This window comes from Carassius carassius, chromosome 45 (assembly GCF_963082965.1).
Source record: "Carassius carassius chromosome 45, fCarCar2.1, whole genome shotgun sequence".
Taxonomy (NCBI): Eukaryota; Metazoa; Chordata; class Actinopteri; order Cypriniformes; family Cyprinidae; genus Carassius; species Carassius carassius.
The window spans coordinates 24077995-24092154 of record NC_081799.1 but is presented as its reverse complement, the minus strand read 5'-3'; the positions used below and the strand labels follow the sequence as shown (position 1 = coordinate 24092154).

General features: G+C 37.9%; 1 pseudogene; it reads left to right on the top strand.

Moving 5' to 3' along the window:
• Positions 1-6652: 6652 nt before the first annotated feature.
• Positions 6653-14160, top strand: LOC132127034 (group 3 secretory phospholipase A2-like; annotated as a pseudogene).

The window sequence follows — 14160 nt, the reverse complement described above, 5'->3', positions numbered from 1 at the left end:
CCAGATATGGAATTACATTTGCTTCAATAAAAATGAACGAAACTTTATAAAACTGAACGTAACTTTTTCAGAAACTATCAAATATATATATATATATATATATATATATATATATATATATATATATATATATATATATAAATGCTGTTTAAAAATGAAATCTATGTTATCATGCTAAGGAGCTGACAGAAAGCCGGCGACTCCACAGTAGAGACAGGCTTCATGTTTTCAACAATGTTTCACCTTTATGAGAAAAACATACACAGAATCACTTAAGACACTTTGCTGTAGACCCATTCCACATAATAATATTCATTAAAACTGTTAACACGTAGGAGCTTGCTGCATGAATCCGTGAGTAGGCTACAGTTTACAAATCCATGGGAACGGATTGCGAAAGTGTGCGCGCAGATTATAAATTCTCGGGTACAGATTCAAAAACCGAGGGTACGTTTTACAAAATCTGAGCGCACGGACTGGAAATTCGTGGGCTAGGATAGGACATTCGAACCAGAAAGACACAGCTTACATTTGACTAAAAGTTTTTTGTCTTTATGCTCAACTAAAGTGAAAAAATGAGCATATTTCCACTTTGAGAAACTCGTGTTGCTCTCGCATTGACTCGCCATGACTGCCGCACATACTTGAATAAACGGAAACACGCCCACAGTGCGTCTTCATGTTTACGGACAATGCACCATATGGCAACGGTAACAGAGTTAATTTATTTAAAAAGTAATGCGTTACAGTATTAGTTACTGTCAAAAGTAAATGCGTTACTAATAACGCCTTACTGACCAACACTGGACAACACTCTTAGAAAAAAGGGTTCATTGGGGTTCAATATAGAACCATATAGGGTTTGCGAACCCGCTTTGAACTCCCGAACTGACTCAAATGATTCGCGAAGCCGCTCCGAACTCCCAAATTGACTCAAATGATTCGCGATCCCCAAACTGACTCAAATGATTCGCGAACCCGCTCCGAACTCCCGAACTGACTCAAATGATTCGCGATCCCGCTCCGAACTCCCGAACTGACTCAAATGATTCGCGATCCCGCTCCGAACTTCCGAACTGATTCAAATGATTCGCGATCCCGCTCTGAACTCCCGAGCTGATTCAAATGATTCGCGAACCTGCTCCGAACTCCCGAACTGATTCAAATGATTCGCGATCCCCAAACTGACTCAAATGATTCGCGAACCCGCTCCGAGCTTCCAAACTGACTCAAATGATTCGCGATGCCGCTCCGAACTCCCGAGCTGATTCAAATGATTCGCGAACCTGCTCCGAACTCCCGAACTGATTCAAATGATTCGCGATCCCCAAACTGACTCAAATGATTCGCGAACCCGCTCCGAACTTCCAAACTGACTCAAATGATTCGCGATGCCGCTCCGAACTCCCGAATTGATTCAAATGATTCGCGATCCCCAAACTGACTCAAATGATTCGCGAATCCGCTCCGAAATCCTGAACTGACTCAAATGATTCGCGATCCCGGTCCGAACTCCCGAATTTATTCAAATGATTCGCGATCCCCAAACTGACTCAAATGATTCGCGAATCCGCTCCGAAATCCCGAACTGACTCAAATGATTCGCGATCCCGCTCCGAACACACGAGAACTCTTTGACCACAGCGGCTGTGCTTCAAAAGCTCTTGCAGCAGCCCAACACTGGTTTTCTCTGAGGTGGTCGGATCACATCAGATTGTGGTTAATCTTGCAGATCATGACTTATATCTACTCTTCCTCTCTCTGCAGTTGGGTAATATAAAGATTCCTCCTTTGAACTCCCACCTCTTCTGTGGGTTTTATTGTTCTGGGTCTGAATTTGGGCTCCTGGGGTCTCAAAAAAGAAACATTTTCAATCTCCAAAGGTGAACGTTATGACAACACCAGTGTTGTGCTAGTTACTAAGAAATAGGTGTTACTGTTAAAAGTAACTTTTTAGTTACTTTTTTAAAGAACTTTCTTTAATGTTTCCATTAATGAGCTTTTATGCGTTATGTTCTATACAAACACAAAGTAAAACAGAAAGTAATTTTTAAACACTATTTTGATTAAGTCAGGCCAGCACAAACTGAATATTGTATATCACAAGGATTTCTGAAATAAATAACAAAACACCTGAATAATATATTCAGAATCAAAAACTAAAGTGGCTTCTGCATCATAAAAGCTGTTGTGTTGAGCCCTTAAAAATTTTCCTTTCACAGCTTAAGTATGAAAACTATCAACAATGAACAACATAACACAAAACATTTTGAAATAAATAAATGAAAGCAATCTGAATTATTCAGAATCAATTTCGAGAAACATACATACATATATATATATATATATCAGATGAGGCCACAGTAAATCTTGGGGTGGCACACCAAAATAAAGAGAAAATAATTAAGGGTTTCCAATATTGACAAAAAAAAATGGTATCCCTGGTATTTCTGGGATTTTATCGATAACGATAAATAGACAATAATGTCACTTTAATTGTGCTGATATCTTATTTCTAATTGTGCTGACAGATGACTCCTGAATTTTTTATTTTTACCTTTACGCCATTTTGTCTAGAAGTGTGCACCATCTTTTAGGTCAAATACTTGCATTTGGGCTGTTACCAAGCAAATGCAATCAGTATCAACAAAAATGATCTTTGCAATGCAGAGAAAACAGAAGCTGCATCTGAAGTGCCATTGAGATGTTTTTACACACTGTTTAATGCAGCTCTGTGGGACATGGTAACTTTAGCCTGCAGTTATAAATTAATAAATAATGTTCTGACATTTTAAAAATAAAACATTGAAAACTGATGTTCGAAATTATTTAAAAAATAAGAAGGTACCGTAAATATGAAATTAAAACCAGCAGTAGGTGGTAGTGAGTCACTGTTAATAAGTGAGTCATTGCGATTGAACCGAATCATTTAAACGGTTGATTTATTCAGGAACGAATCACTGTCATGTTGCTCAGAGACGCAAAACAGTGGCTGTGTTTGGAATGATTTTTGTTTGAACTGTTGTATAAAAGCAATGTCACACTTGTAATTATGCTGACTTTTAGAGAAAAATGTAACTCTTCGTGTGATAATAACTATATGAAATTATATAAACTATATAGATCTATAAATTTTCTGCCCCATATCTTGAAAAATGTGATAATTCTAAATTTCCAGTGAAAGAACGCACTACAAATGCGTATGTGAACCAGTCTAGACTATCTAGACGTATTCTCTTGGTCGGCGTTACGTCACAAATCATGTGACCTGCATAGCAACAAGCCGCCGCCGTGTTTGAAGGGTAAAACAAACCGAAGGCAATCAAGGCAAAGCCCGAGGAAAAACAAAAAAGGTATCTATTCACAGAAGTTTTGTTGTGGATTATGTCAGTTATGGATACTAACGGACTACTTTGTATTAATGATGAATGATATCTGTGTATGCGAATGTATGTCGGTGGTGAGAAGTGAAGTGAATGTAATAAAACACTCATGTAAAGCGCTTTGTGACTAACGTTAGATGTATGTGAAAGGCGCTAGCAGCTATACAAATACAGATCTTCTTTCTTCTGTTACAGAATGTCTTATCAATATATAGAAAGTCTACTTGCGCCTGCATTGACCAGGTACCACAGAAAGCTGTCGCTTGTAGGTTTAACGTTACAATCTTGTCCCTATCGACATCCAGCTGAGTCCTGGGAGAACAACCTAACGGCATGGCCCAGGCTCGATTATCCAGACATATACAATTATCTCATCAAATCCCCTGGTGTGAACACCATGTGTACATACCATGTGTCCTACACTTGCAGTCATGTTTAAATAGGAGGAGCAAACGTAATGGTAATCGGATGTAGGCCGCCATAGTTTTGTGCTGTGTGGTGTAACACCTCGTCCAATCGCCTGGAGCCATTTCTCTCTCCTTTCTGGCTCAGTTGCCTTGCTAGGTATCATATAAAATGAGAGGTCACTCCTCTTTACGCTGTTGTTTGTGCAACTAACAACACAACAGTTTTTAGGCATGATTCTCGGCAGTTTGCGCTTGTTTGTCTTCCGCTTCGTGTTGCGTAATGGCGAGCGCTTGTTTGTTTTACCCTTCGCGCGGTTGCTATGCGCGCGCAGTGCATTATGGGAGTAAAAGTCCCGGATGTCCGACCTCGAGAATGTGCACACTCTGTGATTTGTTTGGACGGGGGAGGGCGACGGCGTTAGGTAATGACGTTATTTTTTCAGTAACGGGGTAATCTAACTAATTACTTTTCCCGTCGTTACAACGCCGTTAACGTTACTGAACGTTAAATGCGGTGCGTTACTATGCATTGATTATGCAATCCGAACGCACCCCTGGCTCACACAGCGAGTGAGCAGGTGGGTTAATAACAAGCTAAGCGATTATGATTGGCTAAGGCAGAGTCATGTGTTTCATGGTAGCCAATCAGAGCCAGTGTTTTTTACACACACGCGCCAGCGGCGCCAAACACACACAGTCACACACACGCAACAGCTACACAGAGATTCGCAGCAGCAGGAGAAATGGCGAGTCAGGAGCAATCCGATGAAAAGTTGGCATTTTCAAGGTGGAGATATAAGCACTACTTCAAATTCATTGTAGTCAAAGGCAAGAACGTGCATGTAATGTGTGACACACACATCTAAAAAAGCTAGTGGCCAAAAACACTTTTCTTACAAAGAGTGCAGGATAAAACTCTTGCTGTCTGTTGACGTGCAATAAATCTCGAAAGTTATGTACGAACACCTGTCTGTTCTACTTATTTGAACTGACTTATGAAAACTGCTAAAAAAAAAAAAATTCTTTGACATATACCAACCTTTTTTTTTTTTACAGTAACGCAAATAGTTACTTTCCCTGGTAACGAGTTACTTTTATTATAGAGTAATTCAGTTACTAACTCAGTTACTTTTTGTAACAAGTAGTGAGTAACTATAACTAATTACTTTTTTAAAGTAACGTTCCCAACACTGCTGACAACGCACTTAGAACAAAATGTCAAGCATCAAGTTTTTACATCATTTGACTCATTAATTCTTATTTTTCTTTCTTTTAGAAAAACAGAGAACACAGGTTTACAGTTGGAGAATTTGCATTTGTGAATGTGAAATTTGTTTAGGAAAATTTATTAATTTAAATTAATAACAAAACTGATATTTTCGTTTGTGGAGTCATAATACCCAAATATAATGTTTTTCCTATGTACTGAGAAGTATGGCAAAATCGTACACTTGACAAACACACCAATAGCATCCCAAAGTTTCTGAGTGTAGTGACATGACAAAAATAAGTGTAGTTTCTTCAGAACTCGAACAAAAAGAGCGTGTAAGATCAATGTCAGATTTAAATCTTTGTATAAACTTCTTTACAGGGTAGAACCTGTGTATGAGCTTAAAATAAATTTCTTTCACTTTGTTTGTAAAAAATTTTTTTTGCGGTAGAGAGTAGATTTAATCACCATGAGAGCTTTCAATATGCGCGGCGCGCGCCACTGGGTGACGTCTGTACTTCCCGGTCAGAGAGAGCACCTGTCCATCAAAAGCTCACTATCCAATCAGAGTAGATCACTGTTAACCCCGCCCCCACGAGAAGTTTGTGTCAAAACTTCAAACAAAAAACTGCGAAGCAAAAGCGAAGTCTGTGGCAATGCATTCAGAATCCACGATCAGCGAAAACGAATCTTTGAAAAACATTAACAAGAATGAAGCATATTTGAAGAGCCTGTTACATTTGTGCAACTGTTAATTTTTTTTTCATTTTCATTGTGTTTTTTTCTTTTGTAATGGCATATGTTTGATAGTTTCTGAAAAAGTTACTAAAAAGTTTTTTTTTTGATCTTCTAGCATGTGAAATATTGTCAGCAGAGTGAAACCAAAATAATATTTTTTTTTCTTTATAATTTTTTTTGACAATTGCAATTTTACAGAGAGAAAGAAATAGCCTGTTTAGCCTTATTAATATGAAATAAAAACAACATTTTTTTTTGCATAAGTAAATAAATGCAAAATATGGTTTGTGGCTAGTAATAAATATTTATGACTGGTATTTTTTCCCTTTAATTTATGTGCAGACAACATGCTAAATAAATATGCACTTACATTTTTTATTAAAGTAATAAAATAAAATAATATGTTAATGCACAGCACACAAATGCCAACCTAAATTAACCTGAACACATAAATGTAATAGTTTTGGATCGCATGTTTCTTTCTCCTCCCACATGGAGTTTGAATCTTTTTGTCTCATTATATTAAATGTTTTATTAAATGATATTAAATGTTTACTGCTGGAGGGCATTGTTGACACTAATAAAAAATGATAGTGATCAGCCAGAGAAATAATTATACTCATGTGAACCCAGGAAACAGGGAGGGTTTATGATCTGATTTACAGCTTTTATGTACATGTGTGTACAGACATCTGTGCTTCCAAGTCTGTATTTACCAAAGACACACCCTCTTGTGTCATCCCACCCCGTCTGTTCTGATGCAAGGAGAACCCACATACGGATCTGAGTATAAATAAGGCAGGGTTGAGGTGCACTCTCTGCTAGAGATGAGGGGTTAAAAACCTTTCAGCACCTCTGGCTATTCATACAATCATTCACATAATTGTTGTACAATTATTAATTTTACCATACAAATGCAAAGCAAACAGCTTTTACAAGCAGTTCTGTATCTTTTCATGCTGTTTCACGCTTGTTTCAGTGCTGACAGTTCTGACACGTTCTGTATTTGGACTAGATCCGCTTCAGGTGGTTAAACACAATATGCATTTCTCCGAAGAACTCAGACGTCTCTTCTCTTGTATGACAGCATTTGGAACAAAAACAACAGCCTTTTTAGCTGCATGACAAGTGATGAGCAATCTGTGATGGAGAGTTACTTGTCCAGGTGCTGGGTTCTTTCTCAAAGACCCTTGATGAACGCTTAGACATCAAGGAGCTGATTGATCCTCACGGTCCCTGTGAGGCTGCAGGCTTTACAGAGGAATTTACAGCATCTGTACGGAGGGCCAGAGACCTGAGGAGTGTTGGACCTGATGGATTTGAGCACCAGGACAGTGGAGAAAGCTCCACACAGATGCTGCACCGCTCAATGTGAGCATGGATGATCCCAGGGACTCTGTGGTGTGGCTCAGGAAATAAGGCGATGGCCTTATTAAGTGGGGTAAGTGGGATTATATCTGTAAATCTGTAAATCTGTCTGTCTGTCTGTCCTATCTATCGCGGTCTCTCTCTCTCTCTCTCTATACAATTTATTAATAATTTTAATTGCTATGTTAAGTCTAATAATTTATCATTAGTTATATTTAATATATAATCTATATATTATATATAATTTTGTTCTATTCTAATTTATAATTACATTTTTATATTTAAATAATTTAATAATTATATTTTTAAATAATTAAATATATTTTAAAATATAAAATATTATTTGATTTTTTTTTTCTAAAATTCTCATGATTTAATTTGTAATGTTTCTTTTAAATTAGAATCAAATATATAAAGAGGCATTTTCACAAGTGGCCCCAAATTCTTGGGAACCCCAGTGTATATTACAGTTTTTCTCGATTGGTTTGGCTCATTTCTTGAAACCGAGATGACATTCTCAAAACCATAAGGTCATTTGGCCAAACAGTCTTACAGTTCTGCTCAACATTATAGCTCACTAGCAAAATCAAATATCTTTCCCCAAACTCTTCTTCCATGCTTCAAAAGCAGATTCCTTTCCCATATAAAAGGTCAGTACAGTCAAAATAGCACAGATCCTTCTCAATTGCCTTGGCACATGTGCATTCATTTAGTGCTTTTGTCAAAATAACCTGGATGGTTTAGCACAACACCATGGATCCCCTGCAAAAGCTCATATCTCTCCCAAAACAGTTTATCCATGTGTCAAAACTAAATATCCTTCTCATATAAATAGTCAATGCCCCCAAAATGCATTATACCTTTGGCATTGTTTAAGCACTGCAAGTCAAAATGTTTAGACGTTTTGTCACTGAGGCACAGGTCTAGCAACAGAATACCACTATGAATAAAACTAAAAGATCTTACAGTAAAATCAGCCTCCAATAAACCACTCATACTCAAGGAAACTGTAAACATTTTTATTCGTACAAAGAAATGTTAACATTAGAGAACATACTGTGAAAAGAAAACATATACAGGATTCTGTAAATGTGAACAGTTATAAACACAAACAAAAAAACTCTAGCCTACCATACTGTAAATAAAGTTTCAGAACTATAGTACAGTAATATTTTCAGTGGTCGCCATTGTCACCCTCTCTTTCCTGGCCACCATCCTCATCCTCCTGGCCATCGACGCGCTGCTCTCGGTTAGGCCATAAATTCTCATCCACATCGCAACGGATATTTTCTCTTGCGATGCAGCGAGGGAAGAAACGGCGTGAATGTCTCAACCATCCCCTACATTGATCCCCTGTGATGTCCTCACATGCAGCATCCATTGCATGCAGCAGGGCCCTCTGGTCTTGAGCCTGATGCTCATACACCCTCCACCTCCAAGCTGAAAAAAACTCCTCAATTGGATTTAGGAAAGGAGAGTAAGGTGGAAGAAACTCCATTAGCATCCGGGGATGGGTGGTGAACCAGGTTCTGATGCATGGGCCACGGTGGAAGTTCACATTATCCCACACAATGACATAATGTGGTAGCTGAGGTCCTTCTTCACCTCTCTCATTTTCCGGGATCAGATCAGTATAAAGGTGGTCCAAAAAATTGAGGAGCTTTTGTGTATTGTAGGACTCTAAACTGGGAATGTGTGTGGCCACACCTCTTTCTGATATAGCGGCACACATTGTTATATTTGCTCCTCGCTGGCCTGGGACATCCACAGTGGCTCGGTGGCCAATGATGTTACGGCCACGCCTTCGACCTTTGGCCAGGTTGAAGCCAGCTTCATCAACGAACACTAGGATGTGAGAGGTTTCGTTGCCTTCTAATGCCATTATTCTCTACAATAGAATAAAAATAAATCTAATCAGTCAAGTAGAGACAGATACTGCAGGGAGGATCTAAAGTACTGTAAAAAGAGGGAGTGAAAAACGGAAGACAATTTCTAGGCAAAATGCTCTAGTCACACAAAGCTGGATTCTGAAGGTAAAAAGGATAAAGCAAAACAAAAAAAAAGTGGTAACCATGTCTTACTGTAATAGTGTTACAATGATAGACAACCAGTAGTTGACTTACATGCACATACTGGTACCGCAGCTCTTTCACTCTGTCAGTGAAAGACTGTAAATCTGTAAATCTGTTTCATGGTCATCTGATGTTTCTTCAATACCCGGTCTATTGTGGAGATGCTGATAGAGTTTATATTTGGGAACATTACATTGTCTAGAAGGATTGCATTACGAATCGGTCTCAGTGTGATGGCATTATTTGCAATGACCATGTTGCATATTTCTTGTTCTTGTTGTTCATTTAGAAGTTTGAGGTTGACCCACTTGAGGCTGTCGTCCAATCCTAGACATACAAGTCAAAGGTCAACACTGTAAATTTGTTACAAAATGAGTTACCAATGTAATTGTACTGCTGTTTTATGGTACTAAAAGTGTGATGCACTGCACAGTGACTGGAATACTATTCACAGTATTTTCTCCATTTTATTTTCTTTGTCATTTTTATAGTATCATATAACATCACATGAAGATATTACAGTACTCTAGGCCTACACACACACCAACACTGAATAGTTCAATAGAATAGTTCTGTACCTGTTTTCCCTGCGAAAGGTTTGGATGATGGAGGAGACTGTAGACCGAGGCACATTAGGCTGCACTCGGCGACCTGCCTCTGCCATTGTGAGGCGATGGTTTATAACGTGGTCAATAAGGGTGGCCCGGATTTCATCTGGGACATCATGGTGCCTCCGTGCTCCTCGGCCTCTTCCCCCTATTCCTCCACGCGTTCTCACTCCTCCTCTTCCTCTTCTTCCTCCTCTTCCTCGAGCAGGAAGTTGCTGTTGTACTTGGCGAGGTGCTTCCATGTTCACACTGCAAATGAAACTGGCCCCGGGCCAAGCTCTGTCTATATACTTTTGGCAGCAGTCATAATCATAGACAACACCTGTCAGGTAACTAAACAAACTGTTTGATTGGTCATCTGAGATGTGGGAAACTGCTCCTTCGTTAGTTCTAATTTCACCTGATTGATTGTCAAGTACTGTCATAAATTTATCAAATGTTCCAAGAAATTCTTTCATGGTATTATATCTTTGACTAATTATGACAGTTGAACAGACAATTGTGCATATGATGACTTACACAATGAAACCATGCTGATATGTTTTGGAGAGAGTAACCATTTCACTGAAAAATCAACTAATCAGTTTAGATCAGCAAGATCTATTTATTTGGAAAATGTGCTAAATGTGGGCTCATTGTGCTAACTGTAGCTACTTGTACATAATCATTTGAAAAAAAGCACAGAGTCACTTGAGACATGTACTAAAGCATTTGCAATTTGATAAAAACCAATGAAAAATGACATTCTGTTGTGAACAATTGCAAGGTGGTTTGGAGATTTGTCCATGTTATTTTGAGAATGTCATCTCGGTTTCAAGAAATGAGCCAAACCAATCGAGAAAAACTGTAAACTAAAATTAAATTTAAGGTAAAAATATTTACAACTGGTTAATTGAATTGAATTGGAAATTTAAAAAAATCCTTATCTGTTCACTTGTCTTCAGAAACCATTCTCATATGTTGAATTACTGCTCAAGAAATATATCTGATTATTATTAATGTTGTAAACAGTTGTGCTGCCTAATGTTTTTGTGTAAACAATGAAATACTGTATTTTATTTCAGTATTTACTGATGAATAGAAAGTCCATAAATGATTTTACTGTCACTTCCTTGCATCCTTGCTGAATAAAAGTATTGATTTCTTTAAAACAATGGATGGATGTGTGCACACACCTCAAATAAATAAATAAATAAATAAATAAATAAATAAAAACAAAAAAGCAAAACAATAATCAAAAAAAGGAAAACTCCTGACCGGTTGACTTGTCTTCTGCAGGTGTCTTTGATGAGACGGATAAATGCTGCAGAGATCACGACCACTGTAAAGACACCATCCTCTCTTTTTCATACAACCACAGTGTCTTCAACACCAACATCTTCACTTTATCACACTGTGACTGTGACAACAGGTATGTCCTGCTTTATTCATTAGAGCAGGAAATGTTGAGACTACTGAACATTCATTCCATAATGTTCAGTTGAGTAACATGAGACATGTCCAACATAACCAGAGAGGTCTCCTGGGTGTTAATAATACCATGTCCAATCTCGTGGGCTACGGATACTTTAACATGTTAAAGATGCGCTGCTTTGAGTTCTCTCAGCGGATGCATGTGCCAAGAGAACGTGGTGGGGCATGTATGTATTCACTTTCATTTGACTCAGCACTTTTCTGTTTTCATAAAATAAAAGACCTTTAACACTCACAATTATTTGAACCAAAAACCTGGCATTTTCCATGATTTCTACACTACTGTTCAAAAGTTTGACGTCGGTAAATCTTTTTAATGTTCTTGAAAAAATTATGTTCTGCTTACCAAGGCTGCATTTCTTTGATAAAAAATGCAGAATTAAAAAAAAAATATATTATTACAATTTAAAATAAATCTTTTCTATTTGAATAGATAGAAAATGTACTATTCCTGTGATGCACAGCTGGATTTTCAGCTTCATTACTCCAGTCTTCAGTGTCACATGATCTTCACATTATTATCATAAATGTTGAAAACAGCTGTGCTGCTTCATATTTTTGTGAAAAAGGTGATATACTGTATTTTATTCAAGGATTTACTAATGAATAGAAAGTCCAAAAGAACAGTATTTATTCAAAATGTAATATTTTGAAACATTATAAATGATTTTACTGTCACTTTTGATCACTGTAATGCATCCTTGCTGAATAAAAGTATTAAATTCTTTAAAAAATGGATGGATGTGTAACCCCATCCACCCCCACCCCCCAAAAACAATATTTAATTTTATTTTATGCAATTTATTTTAGGTTCAAATTCAAAAGTTTCAAAATGTTTCAATGCCAGACACAAAAGGTGCAAAAACCTGTTTGAACTTTGAAAATGGTTCTCTCTGAAAACTTTGGTGTGAATTGTACACATAATTTAGTTTTTCTCATTGGCAGGTGTGCAATTTATAAACATGCTCAATACGCTGTGGTGAAAGATGCAGCGAACTATACCGACACGCTCCCTGAACAAGACATAGAGACACTGGAAACCAGTTTTCACCAAGCGATCACTCTGGGACAAAACCAGGTCACCAAAAACACAGACAAATCACTTACTATACAAGATCCCAGGAGCAACGGTGAAGAACCGAGTCCAGTTTCTACATCACCAGAGCCATCTGTTACAACACCGCAGTCCCGGAAATCTGAAGCTACCGTACTTCCAACAGACGCACCAAAGATAACAGACAGACCACAAGAAGGAAAATGACCAAATTGGGGATCTTTTTTTTATTTTTTGGTTTCATAGGCAAGTTTGAGACGTGTGAGCTCTACAGAGACCTGGATTCATGCCATCCACAGATTCCTGCTTTACAGGAGAAATTTGGTCTACAAAACTCTGGCATGAGAACCCTTTACCACTGTAACTGTACTGCCAGGTGAATACACATTCAATACAATATATCCACCCAGATTCCAGTGATACCAAATCCATCTCCCTAATAGCGATGTGTAAACATTTCACTCAAAAATTAAAATTCACAAAAAAATTGCTCATCCAATATGTAGATGGGTTTGTATTTACATCATATTTGAAGGAATGTTGCAATGCATCACCAACGGATGCTCTGCAGTGAATGGGTGCCGTCAGAATTATAGTCCAAAAAGCTGATAAAAACATCCGAAAAATCCACAAGTAATCCACACCACTCCAGTCCATCAGTTAACATCTTCTGAAGTGAAAAGCTGCGTGTTTGTCAGAAATAAATCCATCATTAAGACATTTTTAACTTCAAATGTGTCTTTTATCCATAATATTGCTTTCTCCAGTGGAAAATAAAGACATCTGGTCTGAATCAGGAGAGAAATATGAACAGATCAAGGACTGTTTACAAGCAAAAACTGTCCAAAACAGGTCTAAACAAATACGTTGGTGGATTTTGATGTGAGAGGAGACATTGTGAGAAAGCGTTGATGTGGATTATTATGGACTCATATTTTGGTCAGAAGCAACAGTTATGTTTGTTTCTTACAAACATGCAGCTTTTCTTTTCACAAGACATTAACTGATGAACTGGACTTGTTAAGATTATTTGTGGATTATTGTGATGTTTTTATCAGCTCTCATTCTGACGGCACCCATTCACTGCAGAGCATCCTTGTGCTCTGCAGTGAATGGTGTGACAATTTCTCCAAATCTGTTCTAATGAAGAAACACCATCGTGGATGGCCTGAGGGTGAGCACATTTTCAGCAAATTTTCATTTTTGGGTGAACTAGTCATTTAAGCAAGTCTAGCACATCTAAGATGGTTTTGGGTTAACTTAATTTCAGTTTAATTTCTCTACTATCAACTGATATATGCTGCTTTCTCAGGCTCATCCAAAAGATCTTGTCCAAAGAACTGGATGAAACTGACCCTGTGGATTCACTGTTGATGGATTTCATATCACAATCCTGCTTCACCCTGCCACAGTCTGACAACTGTCTGAATGGAAAAAGATTGGTATAGACATTATGGTTAAATATCTGGGCTTGTAACTCAAAAGTTGGTTAACTGTCCCTTAATCTGTGTATGGGAATATATGTACTGAATAATGCAATGCAAATAATAATGTAAAGAATGGACAGTTCATCGAAGTGCCTCTCAAGTGTAAACCATGAAACCAAACCCAATCTTTGTGGCATCTCTTCTATTTAGTTGCTCAACTCATCCAGCAGAAGCACAGCTCATCCAAACCTGGAGGAAAGACATGACAGGAGGGGGACATCTAGTGGACTTCATGCGCAAACTCAAGAGGATGAACCCCAAGCACTCCAGAAAGACTCTACAGTCAGACTATATAAGACTTGCATCAGGATGCACACTAAACTACAGAAACCTAGACTTCCTAAACGGAAACGCTCATAA